General features: G+C 33.1%; 1 protein-coding gene across 1 annotated transcript in view; it reads left to right on the top strand.

Moving 5' to 3' along the window:
- Positions 1-18844, top strand: part of VPS13B (vacuolar protein sorting 13 homolog B (yeast)) — a 542268-nt gene that overhangs the window by 207910 nt on the left and 315514 nt on the right. The window lies entirely within an intron of this gene.

The following is an 18844-nucleotide window of genomic DNA, read 5'->3' as shown; positions in this document are numbered from 1 at the left end:
GCTAATTTTTTGTATTTTTAGTAGAGATGAGGTTTCACCGTGTTTGCCAGGATGGTCTCCATCTCCTGACCTCATGATCCACCTGCCTCAGCCTCCTAAAGTGCTGGGATTACAGGCATGAGCTACCGCACCCGGCCTGAGCATTTATATTTTTAAGGAATACTTTACAGAATTAATGAAAAAAGAGATCTAAAATTCATCACTAGCTAAATTGGAAGTCATTTTTATAGCGTCTCTTTAACAGCTAGCTGTTTGACCTCATTGTTCTCAGTTCATAAATTTTGTAGTGAATGCTTTTGCCTCAGCACATACATATGCTAAGGCGTGAAGAATATGCTTTTTCACAACACTTTCATGTCTCAATTTTATTCATAGAATATTTCCTAGCTATTTCTTCACTTTTGACCATGTCATTTTTAAAACTAAATTTTTGAAATTGAAGAATTTATCAGTAAAATAATATTCTATATTATCTCAATCAGTTTCCTTTGTATTTTTTTTGAAAGACACAAAAGCTTTCTTGTTTTTGCATTTCTTTTGTAACCAAAATCTAAAAACTGTATAATTGTTCTGTGGGTTTTTATTGTGGTTTTGAGTCCCTATTTCAAATAACTGTACTTTCATGTTTTAAATGTTTGTCTTTGCTATCGCTCAGTGTTTTCTATTACAGGGTTATTTTCTTAAAATGTAGAGAGTCATGGTGTAGAAGCACAAATACTAAGATTAAATGCTTTTTTTAGTCATTATTCTGCTTATAAAAACTGCCAAATGTACATTGTGACTTTTTTATATGTTGCCTCAATTCTCCCTATGCCTTTTCTGTTTTAATTATAGCTTAGAAAATCTCTAGGGGTAATACATTTATACCCCATATACTGTATATTAGTATTACTTATCTGTTTTTAAGATTACCAAAGAATATTGTTCTCTGGTATCAATTAAAACTTATGTAAGAATTTATAAACAGAATAGACAATATAGTTTAAATATTTGTGTGAAATATTTGGTATTTTCTGACTAAAGTCAACCCTATGTGGCTAAAGCTTTTCATATGGTACTAAATTATCTTTTTTATATTCTTAAGAATAAGCATAGCACATTTTATTTTTAATTTTATTTTAAGTTCTGGGTTACCTGTGCTGAACATGCAGGTTTGTTGTTACATAGGTATACATATGCCATGGTGGTTTGTTGCACTTATCAACTTGTCATCTAGGTTTTAACCTCCGCATGCATTAGGCATTTGTCCTAATGCTCTCCCTCCCCTTTCCCCCTGCACCCCGACAGGGCCCGGTATGTGATGTTCTCCTCCCTGTGTCCATATGTTCTCATTATTCAGCTCCCACTTTTGAGTGACAACAAGGCATAGCACATTTATTATTCCAATATTTGTATAACTCTGGCCAAGTTAAAACATTAATGCCCATTGAGATCATCCTGGCTAACACAGTGAAACCCCGTCTCTACTAAAAATACAAAAAAATTAGCTGGGCGTGGCGGCGGGCGCCTGTAGTCCCAGCTACTCAGGAGGCTGAGGCAGGAGAATGGCGTGAACCCCGGAGGCGGAGCTTGCAGTGAGCCGAGATCGGGCCACTGCACTCCAGCCTGGGTGACAGAGCGAGACTCCGTCTCAAAAAAAAAAAAAAAAATTAATGCCCAAAGTAAATAAATCTATCTCCATATTTTGGTGGAGAAGATGGGGGAAAAGATTTTTACATTCTAATTTTTCCTGAAGAAAAAGTATCTTTATATTAAGAATGCCCTAGTGGTGTTTCATTTCCCAAGTGAAATAGCTGGTGATCTGTTCTTAGCTTTGTTGATTCCTGAATGCGTGGATAAAATATTATACTTGGAGTTCTTATCAGTAATAATATTTAATGTGTTAAACATAAGTATTGCTGGAAATCTGAATGGTGTTTACTCCTCAATGTAATGGAGACTTTTCTAGTACCTCCACTTGCAGGATAAGTTCCTACAGGGAAAAGTTTTGAAAAGAAGCAAATTCTAATGCTAAACCTTGGAACATAGCTAGCACATTTCTTCAAAGTATGTACTTTTATTATTGTATTTTTAGTAGAAATGGGGTTTCACCATGTCAGCCAGGATGATCTTCATCTCCTGACCTCATGATCCGCCCGCTTTGGCCTCCCGAAGTGCTAGGATTACAGGCGTGAGCCACCATGCAAGGCTATTGGGCTATTGGGCAGCCTAAGCCCGGCCTTTGTTACTGACACAGACATCCTCAGAATTTCTTTGTCACATCATTGTTCTTTAGAATAATAGAGGGTCCTAATAATATCTATATATTATCACATCTTGATTATGGATAGTAGATAAGGGAGATTTTCTCAGAGAGGTTTCTTGGTGCTATAGTAGCCACTGCAAAACTCAGTGGAAGAATTGGAAATAGGTGAGACTTTGAATAATATGTTGAGCTATGGCAAATAGGCCAGGTGGAGGAAAAGAAGGTGGTCAGAGAATAGAGGCAGAAATAAAGCATGGTACACTTAGAGACATGAGGATGCTTGTTTTTTGTATCAGTGTATTTGTTATTGGAGCATAATGAGAGAGATATGAGGACAAGTGATTGAGATCAGATTGTGGAAGCTTTGAATTCCTGGTTAAGGTGTTCAGGTTGTGCTTTATTACATAGGTGGATGAAGAGCCCCTAAGTATTTTTGATCAGGTTTGCACTATTTTGGGAGAAATAAATACCGTGCCAAGTAGCAAGTAAGTGTTTAAAGAGCACAGCCTTTACAAGTGACCTCGGCCAACATACAGCACTTAAATCCCTCAATTTTATTTGTAAAACAGGGATGATAATACTACCTACCTCATAGGGTTGTTATGAGGATTACATAAATTAATGCATATAAAGCATTTAAAACTTGTCTGGTACTTTGTAAGTATTCAGAAATATTTACTGAATTTTATAATTCAGTCATGATTATTACACTTATTGAATGCTTTTGAAATGATTGCTTAGTGCTTAGTCTGACTATAGTATTTAATATATTGATTGAATTGTGGAAAGAATTCTACCTACCCCTTTTTGCTTATGCAAAATTAAATAAGTAAAATACCACTGATGAACTGAGAAATTGTAATTTTGTATGTGCTGCAAAAAAAAAAACCCACAACACAACAACAACAACAAAACCCTTACAAGCATCCTTATCCCAGCTACATAAGAGGTTTATATCAATTTAAAATTCCCAGATAATTTTCAATTGTTGTTTCAAGCCCTACCTAATAATAGGCCATATTAGTAGCTAGCATTTGGATAGCATTTTACAGGTTACAGAGTACTGTTTTATATGTTACCTCCTTTAGCTTTCACTACATCCTTAGGCACTACTCAGTGCTATAATTCATTTCACAGTGGAGAAAATGAAGCTCAGGGATGCCTAAGATCACACAGCTAGCTTGTGCTCTTAACCACCACACCATAATTCTGTTTGGCCTTTTTATTGAAACAACTGTGTCAAAACAATATAGAGTACAAGAAAATGCTTTTTCTATAGCCACCACCTTCCTCTGTTCTATACCTTGCTTTTTAAACTCTACCATGTAAGACTCATCACTTGGACAAACATAATTTCATTCATAGATTTTTACTGTGATATTCTATTGCATGAATATGCCAGGTTATTATGTCATTCCTTCTGTTGATGGAGATTTAAGTTTTTAATTTTTCTCTATCACTTGTGATGTTAAAATGAATATTATTCAACATTCTCCTTGTACACACATGTAGTAGTTTTTCTAGGGCAGTGCCTTCCAGTATAACGTCCCGTGATAGTGTAAATTTCTGTATCTGCATTAATACAGTAGCCATTATCTACTGTAACTACTGTGACTAATACAGTAGCTATTAGCCATGTAACTACTAAACTATGACTCAAGGAATTAAGAAGCTAAATTTTTAAAATTGTATTTAATTTTAATTAACTTAATTTTAAAGAGACATGTATAGCTGGTAGCTATCGGGCAACATAGCTCTGGGTTATGTATCTAGGAGCTTAATTGCTAGGTGATAGGTTACATAGCCTCAGTGCTGATAGATTTCACCAAATTGTGTCAGATTTATATTCCCAGTTGCTGAGTATAAGAGTTTCATGGCTCTCTGGCAAACACACTTAGCCTTAATACTGTGCATTAGACACTATACACTTGGGATTATCTTGGTACTAGATATTTGTGGGTGATGTTTAAGGAAAAATATTTTCTCTCTACAACTGAAGGTGATAAATTAATGGATGATACCCTAGTGTGATTAGATATGCTTTCTAATGTATGGTAACTGAAGGGCATTGTGCTACTGTCAAGAAAATATATTAAATGTTCTGATCAAATGTTAGACTATGTAGCCTTTGTTGCTGACTAGAAGATTCATGATTGATACTTTTCCTTAAGGAAACCATCTTTATTCTGATTGATTTGCAATTAAATCATTCATATTTTAACATCATACATTAAGAGATTTTATGGACTGTTGCTGTATTTTTTAAAGTTCATACCTTTCTTTACAGATGGAGAATTGCTTAATGATTATTATAAGTTTGAGAATACTAACTTCTGTTTCTAGTCTTTCTTCTTGACCAATTTTATAATACTTGTGAGTTGGAAGTAACTCCATACATTAAAAACCATGTTAAATAATGTGACATTTTTTAAAAGGAGTTGATCTGTTATATAACAAATCTAAAGGTTTTTTTTTTCTCCTCAAATTTCCTGTTTTAAATCAATTCTAATCTGTTGCCTTGGAATTAGTCTTTATCATGTTTAATTTGAAGTCTTACAGTTTCTCATCCAACTACATAACATACAAATACATTTAAATAAAGCATAGTTTTACATTTTATTTTGAAGGCTAGTTCTCATATTGTTAGGTTCAGAAAGTAGGCGACAAGAGGGGACTGAATTTGTAGTCAGAAGGTGCGGTTTCCCATTTGGACTATGCTGTTTCTCATCCTCCTTACCTAAATCATCAGCATCTGTAAAATGGAGTCTACCTATAGCACCCTGTGAGCTGTGATTTACCTAGATAATATTGAAACCCCTTTGCAAACCATTAAACTGTAATCAAATGTAAAGTGGCATTATTAATATTATTACTATCACTTATATATTTCTGTATTTTGTATTACAAAGCTCTTCATAATTTGGTAGTAGAATTGGAATGATTGGAAACAAAAGAATGTAATTAAAGAGAAAAAAATTTAAGTGGTAGAATTAATGACATAGTAATAAAAATGAATTCGGTTAAGAGATAAAGGGAGATGTCTTTGTTAGAATTGTTATTAAAGATTTCCTAAACAGTTTGGAATTAGTACTTGTTTACATACAGTTTAACTAATTCAGCTACAATTTACTTTTCATAAATATTTTTCTATGTTTTTTTTCTTACAGAAATTATTTAGAAAATTAAGAAGAACTTGACTTTAGAAAGCAATGTACTATGAACATTTCTCTCTCTGTCATTAAGTATTCTTTTAAAACTTTATTTTTAATGACTCAGCAGTGTGTTTAAATTACCACTATTATTGCTGACCATCTTTAGTTGAGATTATGAATAAAAGGGAGTCAATTCTGAATCCTAACTGAAATTATAATCTCTGAAAAGAAGTCTTCTATGTCGACATAATTTTATGAGTAGGAAATGATTGATTAGTAGATAAAGAGGGAACGTTATAAACACAAGGATAATTTCACAGAAATCTTCGGATTTCCAAATTTGATTTGGAAATGAATAGGGAGACTGTTAATGACCAAAATCAGAGATTTTAAGTAAATGAAATGAAAAACTTTGAATAGAGAGAGGAAGAAAATACCTGAATGAGAAACGATGCACACACAGTTGGAATAAAGTCTGAGTGATTCATGGTTTGTAAAATAGAAGTTGACTTGCAGCTCTGGTAGATTTTATAGGAGAATCCTAAAACAAGACTGTTGCCGAAGATATATTGTAGAACATTAGAAACAAGTTGGTAGAAGGTCTGACTGTCTTTAATAAGGACACATGATAAATTTGATGCGCTTATTTTATTACCATCTTTAGAAAACTAAAGAATGCAGAATTTAGAGTTTTACTACATTTACAATTAGCCTTTCTAAGTCACCATTGTGGGAATTGCAGTAAACTTCACTGCTAAGAAAGATAATTCTGGACTTCAGTATATATGAAGTTAACTTTTATGCCAAGCGCTTGCACATTGAAGAAATCTATGAGGATTTTATGGAAACACACCTGTAATGTATTATTCTAACATTCTCAAAAAATCTCTCTGATCCCAAGTATAATAATGAGTTATTATATATAATTGCTTGAATTAAGTTATGCAAATTAAATGTAATCATTCTAAAATTTAATGTTTGAATATTAATGAAAGAATAGTATTTAAGAATTATGCTATTTTATTAGTGCACTAAGGAAGAGATTAGTTAATCTTGTAATGCTTTATGTGTGTTGTATGTGTTATGCTATTTAAAAATCTGGTATCACATTTGACAATGCTTTTGATATTTCTTTTTTCTCATAAGCCAGCCTAGCTTTCCTAGGCATTCCTTTGTTGTTTTTGTTACTGTCCTTTTTTAAAAAAAAAATTCAAGTGTTTTCAAGTAAACTCTTTCTGTATGTTGGTTATTTGAACCCATATATGGAATTTTACATTTGTTGCTGTTAAATTTCATCTTACTAGTTTTTATTAGCTCTTTGTTCTAATATTTTGAGATATTATAGAATCTAGATTTTCTCATTCACCATGTTAGCTATATTTCCCAATTTTTTCATCCAAATATTTGATGACTGATATATATGAATTCAGTAAATTAATGATTAAAAAACCATTTAGTTCATGCAAATCCTCTGGCATGTTACTAGAGACCTCCCTATAGATACTGTTTGGATTTGACCAAAGCCTGCTGAGTTAATGACTGAAAATTGCCCATTGGATCCAGTATTTGAAAATTTAAGGATGATATCTGATTGTTCTGAATCCATTTTGCTATATTTTCCTCAAGTCAATATTTCTCTATTAATGAAAGTATCTTCATATTATCATTTACACATCTTTATAACATCGAGTTTCATAAAATTGGTGCTGTTCTCTCATTCGTTATCCTTGTCTTATAACCAAAAAAGGAAATGGGTCTGGTTTGGTTTAATGTGTTCTTAGTTGTCTCACAGAACTCCTAATATAGACCACTTTCTATTTTCAATGCTTAAAAGCCTTCTAACAAGTAATCTATTTGGTTGAAGATCAACATCATAATTAAACTTTTAACAAAATTGAAATCATATTCTTATTTTTCTCTATTCTAGCACCTTTCTCTGTAATATCTGAGATCACACATAGATTCTTTAATAACATCAACAGATTTTTTAGTACAATCATGGTCAGTTAGTGCATTGCAGTTGAACACATTTCTAATGAGATGAACGGTGTTTGGTCTATTTTTATGCCTTTTACATTGACTGTACATTGTATACCATATAGCATCTTAAATCAGCATGCCAGTATAACCCATTTATAACATTAGTGAGCAAATGAGGATTTAGCTGAAGTTTACGACTGTTCACTAAAAAAACAAAAACAGAAAACAAAAATTCAAAGCTCATGTTTTCCAGAAGAGAGATTGTGAAAATTTAGTTTATTTGCTTAACCAGTGTTAACCAGTGAGACTATTTTGAGAATCTTCAAGTAGAAAGAGAGGAATATTTAAATTCTAATGAAGTTGCCTATAATTTAGCCATCAGAAAGAAAAGAGCTGATAAATACTGCTGAGTGTCATGTCATTATTACTTCATACTATGTGTGTTTGTATATATAAATCATTTAATAATTTGTTTAATTGAAAAATGTGTTTTATTATTTCCCCGTCATAAAACCATTTGTTAATATAAAATTGCTGCTTCATTAAAAAGTTTGTAGTAATTAAAAATTATTTTTTTCTAGAAGATATGAAATTACATTCTTAGAAAATAAGTTAATAATTGGATATACTCAATTTTCACTCCTTTCCTCTTATAAGCAAGCATCTTTCTTTTGCAAATGCGAAACGGGTGATGAATGTTTTAGAATTAATTTAGCATGTGGACTAAAGATATAGAGAACAAATTTTCTTACATAATGTTCTCTTTCAGCTCAAGAAATTATTAAGGGATTCTTTTGCTTATTAAACTAGCTCTGTGTCATCAGTGTTCTTTTGGATGTTGTAGCACAGAGTTAGTGAGACTGATTATATGGATTCAGTCCCAAAGCAGGCCAGCCAGCCTCTCTCTTATTCTGTGTAGTAATAACAATAACTAGATGTCATTTATTAGACACTAAGGATGTCAATTAACATTACCACATTTAATCCCAAAAGAAACCTGTGTAAACCTCTGATATACAGTGAGGTTTAGTTGACTTTCCCAAGGATACAAAGCTTGTTAGGTAGTAGAAGCAGATTTTGAATATAATTGTGACTTTAAGATTCATGCCTTTACTACAGCATTATATTGTACCATCATTGACCATGGAACCTTAACAATAGCCAGCTGTCTTACAGATGTGTGCCATTCATCATAGAATTGTCTGGACCAGAAATTGTAAGCCAATCTCCTTCATTAGAGTTATAATTGACAAGTACATGTACTGGCATCTGTGAATCAGTTGTGCCACAAATGATTTCACATAAAGCATAAAATAAAACTGAAGTTGGAGCCCTGGAGAAACCAGTATTGGCAAACAAAAGAAAGAAGTCTAGTAAAGGAGATTAGTGAGGAATAGTTGACGGAGTATGGTGTTCACAGAGCAAAATTTTAAGAATGAGCAAGCTCATAAAAATAATAACTTCTAATACATATTAATTACTCTGTGTCAGATATTACTTTTTACTCATTTAAGTCCTCCAGTGACTTTGCTTTTTAGGTGAATATAATGAAGCACTGAAACTTCAATTTGCCCAAAAGTACCCGGTGACAGGTGTCAGAGCTAGAATTATAGACCCAGAAAGGCTGGATTCTCAGTCTATGCACTTTACCAGCATGCTATACTGCCATTTTGAATTGTCACATACCCAGAAAAGCCTGCTGAGTTAATGACTGAAAATTGCCCATTGGATCCAGTATTTGAAAATTTAAGGATGATATCTGATTGTTCTTGGTTAGCAAAGAGAAAATAAATGGTGAGAAAATGGAAATATTGAGAGAAAAAAAAAGTTTCTGGCTAAAAGGGAATGTGAGAGAAAGAATGTAGTAGCTAGGGGAATGCAAGGACTTATGGAGAGAGTGTGTCTCTGTGTCTCTTTTATAGAGAGAAGAACTAGAGAGAGGATAACTTGAACGTGTTTTCAGCCAGAACAGTAAAAGATGCAGGAGGAAAAAGAAAAAGGTGATTGAGTAAAATCCCCATGTGAAGTAAAGGAAATAAAGAAGTAATACATTCGACATTGTAATTCATTCAGCTTTCTAATTCATTCAACTTTCCTGTATTAAAAACCTGCCATGTGCCAGGCCCTGCACTTGTTGCTGTGTACATGGAGGTGAGAGAAAAGAACATAACCCAGCCTTCAAGGGTGGAGTGAATTAACAGAAACCTTAGCCTTGAAAAAGAAAAGAGATGCTTCCTCTAAGTAGTTCAGTGAAGGAAGCAAATATGAATTCTTCTGTTTTATAAGTGAAACAGCCTTAGATTTTTGGGCACCTTTTCTATGCTCACCTTGGTTCAGATAGCAGAGATATAATGTTCAAAGTTAAAGAGCTATGATGACCCAAGTATCAGAGTGTGGTTTTGAGAACCAATAGAGATGCTAGTTTAGATAAAAAAGGGAAAAGAAGGCATGTTCCTCAGCCTAGTCCAGACCTTCTGAATCATAATGTCTAAAGATGGGAGCTTAACATTGTGAACAAACTCCTTGGGTGATTCTTCTACACTCTGAAGATTAGTACCCCTGCCCTAATCATTGATGATGGAACTCAACATTGGTTTCAGTCTGACAGACAATTATTATATCCCCTGTCCTATTTACTCTCAAAATTACTGTCACTTATGGAGACTTGATGATAAATATGTAGACATTTAATTTAATCAAGCCATAAAAGTTTTACTTCTTTTTCATTCCTATTTTCTGCTTTATTTAACATTTTGTGGATCTCAATTGAGCTATAAGTGAATGAATTTCACTTCTTTACAGTGAATTCCCGAGATATGCCTATTCAGCAGTGAGTAGTAAATGGTTCAACATGAGCTGTTCCTTATGTAAACATACAAAAGGCCTGACCCAGACTAAATCAATTTAAAAAGAAAAACATTAAAGCTATGTTTCCTGTTATATACTTAAAGTCTTCTTTGGTTCCTTATGATTACATTATTGACCAACTATTGCAGACTTTAGTTTATCCTCCTACACCACCTGCTGAATGGTTCAAATGGTATGGGATAAGAGTTTCGGAAGGGCAAAGCAATTACAATTATAACTCCTACATTTTAGCCAATAAAGCAGCTTTTTGTGCTAAGGGTAAGGAAGTCATGGGCTTCTTGACTCACCCCCTTTCCTGATTTGAATTGCTAAAAGGTTTTAAAGGCTGCAATAAGGAGACGGCGAAGTTCATAGAGCTTTTAGAAGTATGTGAAGTTGAGACCAGAAAATTTGAGTCTTGTTTATGATAGCAAACATTTCTAGGAAACATTTAATTAGTAAATGAAACAACAACATAAGGCTTTTTTATTAGAAGATGTTTACATTGTATTTTTAAGGCAGACATTGTTAACATTAGGCATTCTGGTCCTCACCATAGGGCAAGCTATAGTCCTTTACCTATGATTAGCTACTTAGTCAAGTATCATTCTGTTAGAATTCTTCTCTCTAATTATTCTGCAAGTGTTATTTGTGCTAGGAAAACTTGGTGTTCTAAATCAAAGTTCCTTGAATAAAATATACTTTAATTTTTGGCATTGCAATCAGAATGTTTTTCACTCCTGCCAGTCTTATTTTTAAGTTATAAAGTTATTTGCTTAGGGAAAATAGCATTTTAAAAGTTGTAAAATTGTAAAATGATTTTCAATCTTTGAAAAAATAAAAGTAAATTATTTTTGAACCTTGTGTCTGTAACCATTTACCAAAAACTTAAAAAAAAACTCTAATGTGCCATGAGATGTGAAATATCTTTCAGAAGACATCTTGCACTAATAATGCTTAATGAAAGTTAATGTACCCCATAAATGTATATAATTATGATTTTTCATTAAAAATAATAATTTTAAAAAGCTAGCATATGGTATTTGAAAACATTTTGAATATGTTTTCTTAATTTCATATTGAAAAACAAAACAAAAATGCTTTTAATATTTATGTATAGGACAAAACAGGAGTATATCTTACATATTAAAAAATAGAGATTAGTGACTATTTCAAGTTGGGGGAAAACATCCTCCTATTTTTTGGAAAATAAAGTAAATCAGTGCATTACTACTGTATTTTCTTATAACGATAAAGAAAAATAAACTTGGGGATTATGTAATAAGAAAGAAAAATTAAATTTTTATCTGCCAGAAAAACTATCCTATATTTGTTTTATTAGAGAAAAATTAAACTAAACTTGTAAATTTTATACATATTAGCTAATTCTTCAAAATATAATATTTTATTAACTAAAACCAATAAGCCAAATGGTCTACTTTTATAATTTGTAATAGAAATTTTCATTTGTACTTGGAAAACTGTCTATAGATGAAATACATTGATGTTTCCTGGTTTTGATAGCTCAGGAGACTAAGACTGTTGAAGAAACTGTGTTTTAAAGATGCAAGAATATTTTTATTTGGCCTAAATTTTACACAATAAACTTTTTCTTGGCTTAGAAAGTAAGAGGTTTATTGCATACTAACCAGCATACTGTTAAGACATTGTTAAGTTGATGAAACAGGTCAGGTTAGAAAATGTGAGTAGAATTCATTGGGTTTGATTTATTAAATTGAGTATCACTGGTGTACTCTGCTCAGCTGATGTTTCTTTTTAGAATCCTAGTATTTGCTTTATCTAGCTAAGTCTGTCTTATTCTCACTTTCCAATCATTTTACTTCTATTTGACATTTTATACAGAGTCTGAGGAAAGATTTCAAAGTAGGGTTTTTTTTTTTCCTGATACTTTTTGAAGTTTTTATGATGTGATGACTTCTGTGCCAGGCTTTCTATATATTATCTCACTTAATTTTCATAATTAAGACAGAAACCCAGCTTTTTCTCTCCTCTTGGCTATTGTGCTACTACAGAATTTATGCAAGCTGTTTGGCAGGGGAGAAAATGCCAAGTTTACAAGGCAAGCCCATCTTGTGGGCTGCACCTCTTCCTCAAACACTGGGCCTCATACAAGTCTCTGATACTTGGTACAAAAGGGCTTGTCCTTGGCTGGAAACCTCCATGCCATATGCCATTGCTTTCCCCACTGCCTCTCTCCAGGCGCACTGTGCAGAGCCTTTTCAGGGTTTCTAGATGTGCTACTGCCTCGTACCTTTCAGCCGTTGAATCTGCTATTTCCTCTGCTGGAGATTCTTTCTTGTATGAAATTAGATAACTGGACTTTTTTGAACTTGTTTCTACGTTGCCTTCCTCTTTCCTGGGCCTCCCAACTCTGGGTCAGGTGTCCCTTCTGTGTGCTTCCAATTTTATTTTATACATAACCTTTTGGAGTATTAAGTGTTGTATAATTGCCTCTAAATCCCCTATTAGACTGTAAGTGTTATGAGGGCAAGGACCATCCAGGGACCTATTATTCTTAGGGCCTATCACAATACCTAACATACAGTGCCCAATAAATATCTGTTGAACAGATAATGCAAGTCAGGTCACTGGAGGAAGGGCTGTTTTGGTAGGAGAATATAGTTTTGACAGTCCTGACTAAGGCTATGAGTAGGGAAGAACCTGGTTGCTTTCTACCACTTATTACTTTACTAGCAGTTTTATTTTGTCACAATATGGTTTTAAAATAGAGTCATTTTCATGTAGAAAAAGAGCTGTAGAAGAAGTAATGTTGTATTTTGTAGAAGAAATTAGAGGACACTATATTAATAGAAATATCTTCTAGGGACAGTGACGACTAGGAGAGTTGTGGTATTTTTTCCCCCCATAGTAAGTCATAAAATCTTTGTCTCTATAAATCTTCCTATTCATTTAACTATCTATTTAATCTTCACAACATCCTAGTTATGTTTCCTTTTTTCTTGCAAATATAGTTTATTTTGCCTTCTATCCTTATCTTTTTTCCCCTTTAATGCTAGAAATTTGTCTATTTTTGGCTTTGTTCATCTTCTCTCTTTTTTATTGTGCTCTATATCCTTCCCTCTTTCTTTTAGTTTATTCTACTTTTTATGTTCAGCTTATCGAGCCTTTTTTATTTGCTAAAACTAGTATTTTAGACAATAAATTTTCCTGTAAGTGCCACTTGAACTGCATCCTACAATGTTTAATGCATAACATTTGCTTTTAAGTATTAACTTTTATTATGATTTTTTGGACCAGTGGATGACTAATTTAGAAGTGTGTTTTAAAATTTCTAAACATAGGCAATTTTGTGAATTCTCTTCTTTAATAAAATATCTAACTGAATTGTATTGTGCTCAGAGGATACAGTCTATATGATACTAATTCACTGAAATGTACTGAGGCTAGCTTAATGGCCTAGCAGGTGGTTGTATTTTAAATGTTCCTGTGTGCTTGAGAAAAATATGTATTCTCCAGTTGTCAGATACTGTGTTCTGTAAATGTTCACCTCATCACACATACTATGTTTTTCAATTTTTCTGTATTTTTTTTCTTATCTGCTTAGAGGGTTAAAGTATTCCACCATCGATGACAGATTTGTCAGTTTCTCCTTGTAGAGCTATAAGTTTTTCTTTCATATGTTTTGAGGCTCTTTTTACAAATAAATTTAGAATTGTCTTAACCTCCAAATGTACTGAATCTTTTGTCTTCAGACAGTAACTCTGTTTTTAAATAGAGTTAAAGTATATCTTGTATAATATAATGTAAATATAATTACTTAAGTTTTTTGTCAAATGTTTGCCTAGTATATATTTTTCCATTTGTTGACTCTTTCTGTGCCCTGAAGTTTTAGGTGTGTCTCATAAAAAACAGAATATTAACTGTGATTTATTAAATGCCATATGACAGTTTTTATCTTTTAATGGGAGAGTTTACATTATCTATATTTATGCTGATTATTATGTTGGGATTTTTATTTGTATCTTCTTCTTATGTGCTTTCTACTTGCCTAACTTTGGTTTTTCATTTCTGACATTCTAATTTTTATTTATTTGGAAGTTATGTGTTCCATATCTGTTATTTTAGTGGCTGCTCTAGCAATGTTAACATGTGTACTTAACAAAAGTTTGAAGTTAATATTCTTCTTCAACAATATAAGAAAGTTAGAACATTTTATGTCAAATTATCTGGTCCCGTTATTTATATACTATTATTTTCCTGTGTCTTATTTTTGGCCTATTTTCTCATCACAATTTAGACATCATTATTATTAATTTAAACATAATATTTGTTTAGACTTACTCATATATTTACCAGTGTCTTCCTAGTGATTATTTCTTGGGATACTTCGGGCTGCCTGGATTTAGGACTTGGCATTTTCAATAATTGTGGAATAATTCTCAGATATTATCTCTTCAAATATTGCCTCCTCCTTGTTCTGTGTATTACCTCCCGCAAGCTTTAATTAAGCATTTTTTAGACTTTTTCTCTCTATTCTTCATGAATCTTAACCTTCTTTCATTTATAGTATTTCCTTGTCTCTTTGGATTACATTCTGGATTTCATTGGATCTTTCTTTTTATTCACTATCACTCAAGCTGGGCATGCTTGAGTTTTTTTGTTTTTGTTTTTGTTAGGTCTTGTTCCCTGCTCATATTTTGAAGATGCTTTTTTACTTTTTAAATAATTATTTCATATTTTATATTTGCTAGTCTGTCCATTGCTTCTGCTGTTGTGTGAATTGTGAATTTTGTCTGTGAGTGTCTCATTTCACTTGGAACCTGATCTGTGGAAGAGCTTTGAGTTGAAATTGATTTCATCCCAAGATATTGTGCTTTTACTTTTGCCTTTGCCTGTCATCTGGCAGCACTGTCTACCTGGAGCAAGACTCTCCAGACAGAATTTTTTGTTCATCACATATTTGAGACCCAAACTTCCAAGTGCTAGCTCATGATTGCAAAATCTTGGAGCATTGTTTTTTGGTTTGGGTTTTGTGTTTGTTTGTTTGTTTGTTTTCCTCTTTACCCATTAGTAAGGTAAAGACAAGTAAGTTGATAAATTGCCTTGTCTGTTTCTACATGAGCATGAGGAGGACTGTTGCTTTAAAAATATATTTTGAAATATAGACTCATAAAGAATTACAAAAAATATTTGGAGAAGTTCTGTGTGCACTTTACCCAGTTTCTCTCAATAGAAACGTCTTGTGTAACTATAGTACAATATCAAGACCAGGAAGTTGACATCAGTACAATCAATACACAGTTGTATTCAGATTCTGCCAGTTTTACATGCACTTATTTGTGTTAATGTATATAGTGCTCTATGTAATTTTTTCACATGTAGATTCATGTAACCACCATCACAATCAAGATACAGAACTGTCCTATCACCACAGAGCTCCCTAGAAGTGCTCTTTCTAATTCACCCTTTCACTGCTGGTGACCCTTGGTAATCTCAGCTTTATGTGAATTGTCTTCTATTAAACAGATTGATCATTTGCGTGAGCCCTGAGCTTCCTCTCCTCCTGTGCAGTTAACAGAGCAGAAAATCAGTGTCTGCAGGATTTAGCAGAAAACTGTAGAGTAAAAGTCAGCTTTGGCAGGTGCTTATTTATCATGGTTCCTGGTTTCACATTATTTGGAAGACTTTCCAGTTTCTGTTATTCTGTTATTGGTGTTGGCTCCAGGATGTGTCTGAAAAAATACTTTAAATTTTTTTTAAAGCAATTTGGTTATTAGAGCTAGGAGGTTCATTCAGAGTTTCTAATATGCCATATTCAGAAATAGGTGATAGTAGGAATGTTAAGGAACATTTATCTGTATCGTTTTCTTTGCAGTTCATTCATAGAGAAGTGGATTTGGTTTTATCTTGATACTTGTGCATTTGTGATTAGTTGGTGATTTAAATATGCTGCTCATTCAAAATCATATACGATAATATACTTCCATAATAGTCATAAAACTTATAAGGTACTTTATGAATAGTTTTTCAATTACACATATATTTTATTTATCTTTATAATAGTCCTTATACCAAAATAACTAAAGCACAGGGAAGTTAAATAATTTCTGCAAGCTCATGATCATTGGAAAGTCTGAGACTAAAACTCACATAAATCAACTGCTTATCCTACTTTCCCCAGCTGAGATTTGGAAGGTTTTGCAATTAACTTTTAAGTTGGATTTATATCCTCAAATATTATAAATTACTCTGAATTTTTTCAAATCAAATATGTCACATATATGTCAATATATCAAATATATAACTTAATTTTAAAAGCAAGCAATAAGAAAAAATGTAGAAGTACTAATCCTGATCCCTAAAAGTTTTAAATTTGAAAATTACATTTTTGGAAGTATCTGGCTATCACTCAAAATAGAAAGTATTGCATAGGGAAGAAGAACCTGTGGGAAATCATGTTGTCAACAAATGATGACAGGAGAAATATAGCTTAATTTAAGCCCCCCCCCCCCCGCAAAAAAATGGGAAATTTCAAGCCTGAATGCAATGAAAACTCTAATGAAACTCGGTGTTTTTGTGATTGTAACCTTGTAATTATACAGTTTTTCCATGTGTCAAGAGAAATAGGAAAACGGTTGTTTACATTGGGATTAGGTTGATTTGTCTTTTAATATAGCACTAATTTTGTTTTCATTTTTTTTCCTTCAAAGGCATTCTTAAAGTATTTTAGTTCACCTTAAAAATATGTTTAGGGAGTTTATTTAAAATGTACAGAGCATTGGCTGTTTTAAAATAAGTAAAAGTAATGTTTATATGGGGAGTAATAATCTAGGGAAATAGGTTAGGCCATCAACTGCCTCAGATCTATTTGCTGGCGATCAGAATTTATGTGGCCCTGATTCAAAAGTTTAGTGTTTTAAAGACTATGTGCTCTTATTGCTATGTACAGATACATTCTCCACCTGAGATTTGTAAAGATTTATGTCAGTTCACATCAGTGAATTGAAACAGCATTTACCTATTGCTAGATAGTATAGATAGTTCCTGACTTCAAGAAATGTTTGGCATATTTGGGAAGACTGATAAGTCAATGTGGTTTTATTGTATTTACAAGCATAGAGAGACCCTAAGAACACAGATTTGGGAAGGAGGGAGTTTGGAGGAAGGGTGATCAGGAAAGTCTTCATAAAAAAAATGATAGCTGAGCTGGGCCTTTTAAGAATTAACAGAATTACACCAATATTTAAATGAAACTAGAACATTCTTCTACAGAGAGACTCTCAAAATGCCTCTCCGTCCTACCCCCACTGTCATTCATTCCTTTTCTCTTTAAGACAAATTGAAAGGATTAATGGCCCACTTATGAGCCCTGTTTCTAATGCAGTTCTTGAGTTTGTGTAAAATTTTAGGTCACTTTTCCTGCAATTTTTCTAAGTTAAAAAGGAGAAGAAACAGATCCAGCTCCTACCTTAGGAATCATGAGAATTATCCTCAGTTTCTCTGGCTCCTGCTATGGCTTGTTGATCACTGGCTATTTGTTCCCCTTTCCCCCATTCATAACTCCCTGTGACGTCTCACTACCTGAGCTGCTTGCTTATTCCACTCATGTCTGCTCCTTGCTTCTCTCTTCACTTGAATTAATTAATATCAGCCCTCACCTTGCCTGGCCCAGTCCTGAGCAGCTGGCCCAGACACCTGCTCTCTTGAGTCTGAGTAGTCATTCACTGTCCATTATCGTTTAACCAGCCTCTGGGAGTGCTTATTCTGACCTCCACACCTTCTTAGTCAACCAAAGCAAAAACCGAATCAGATTGTGCCTTTTTCTGTACTTTTCACACTAGGACCCAACACTCCCCCCATCACCTCCGAATAATAAGTTTCATTAGCGTTCAACTGATGTAATTAACTTAATTGTATTTTTTCTAATATCTGTAATTGAAACTTTAAAAAATATTTCTACTAGTAAGGCTATTTTTATTCGCTTTGTTATTTCAGCTTTTCTGCTGATAAAAACTTTTATGGGGACCAAATACTATTTTTCTTTTGATCATCTACTCTAAAATTTTTCTGAACCAACAAAACTTAACATAAGAAAAAGGTCCCAAATTCAGGCACACTTAAGTTTTCTCTGGCTCTCAAACTTTGTGCTTCCCACCCTACCTTACTGCCTTTCTATTTTACTTTAAAACCTTCATGAAAATTTTTATCTATTTACTTCCTTTGATTTAGCTTTACAGATTATTTTATTCATTTACTTAGCAGTGGACCCAGTAGGATCAACGTTGTATGTTCCAACTCTATATGGGGCAGTAAACCTCACTGTTATTCTACATCAGAAACCTTGTCATTTCTCAACACTACATTTGGGTTATATAAAGAATGAAGAGCAAGGGTTGAGGGAGTGAAATAGATTAAGAAGGCTCCATTACCTTTCCTGACAAGAAATCAAAGTTCAGAGGAAAGTAGATGATTAGCAAGGGAAAGCGTTTTGAGTAAAAAAACAAAAAAACAAAAAACCTCGTATTTGTGTTGTAGTTTTGTCCCATACTAGTTTTGTAACTTTACCTATCTTTCAAACTCTCTGAATTATTTTTTCATTGGTAAAAAATGGACATTAAATAGAACCTCAGAGCATCTC

Source organism: Mandrillus leucophaeus, unplaced genomic scaffold (genome assembly GCF_000951045.1).
Source record: "Mandrillus leucophaeus isolate KB7577 unplaced genomic scaffold, Mleu.le_1.0 Scaffold770, whole genome shotgun sequence".
NCBI classification, from domain to species: Eukaryota; Metazoa; Chordata; class Mammalia; order Primates; family Cercopithecidae; genus Mandrillus; species Mandrillus leucophaeus.
The sequence above is the reverse complement of the archived record's forward strand: the minus strand, read 5'-3'. Positions and strand labels throughout refer to the sequence as shown.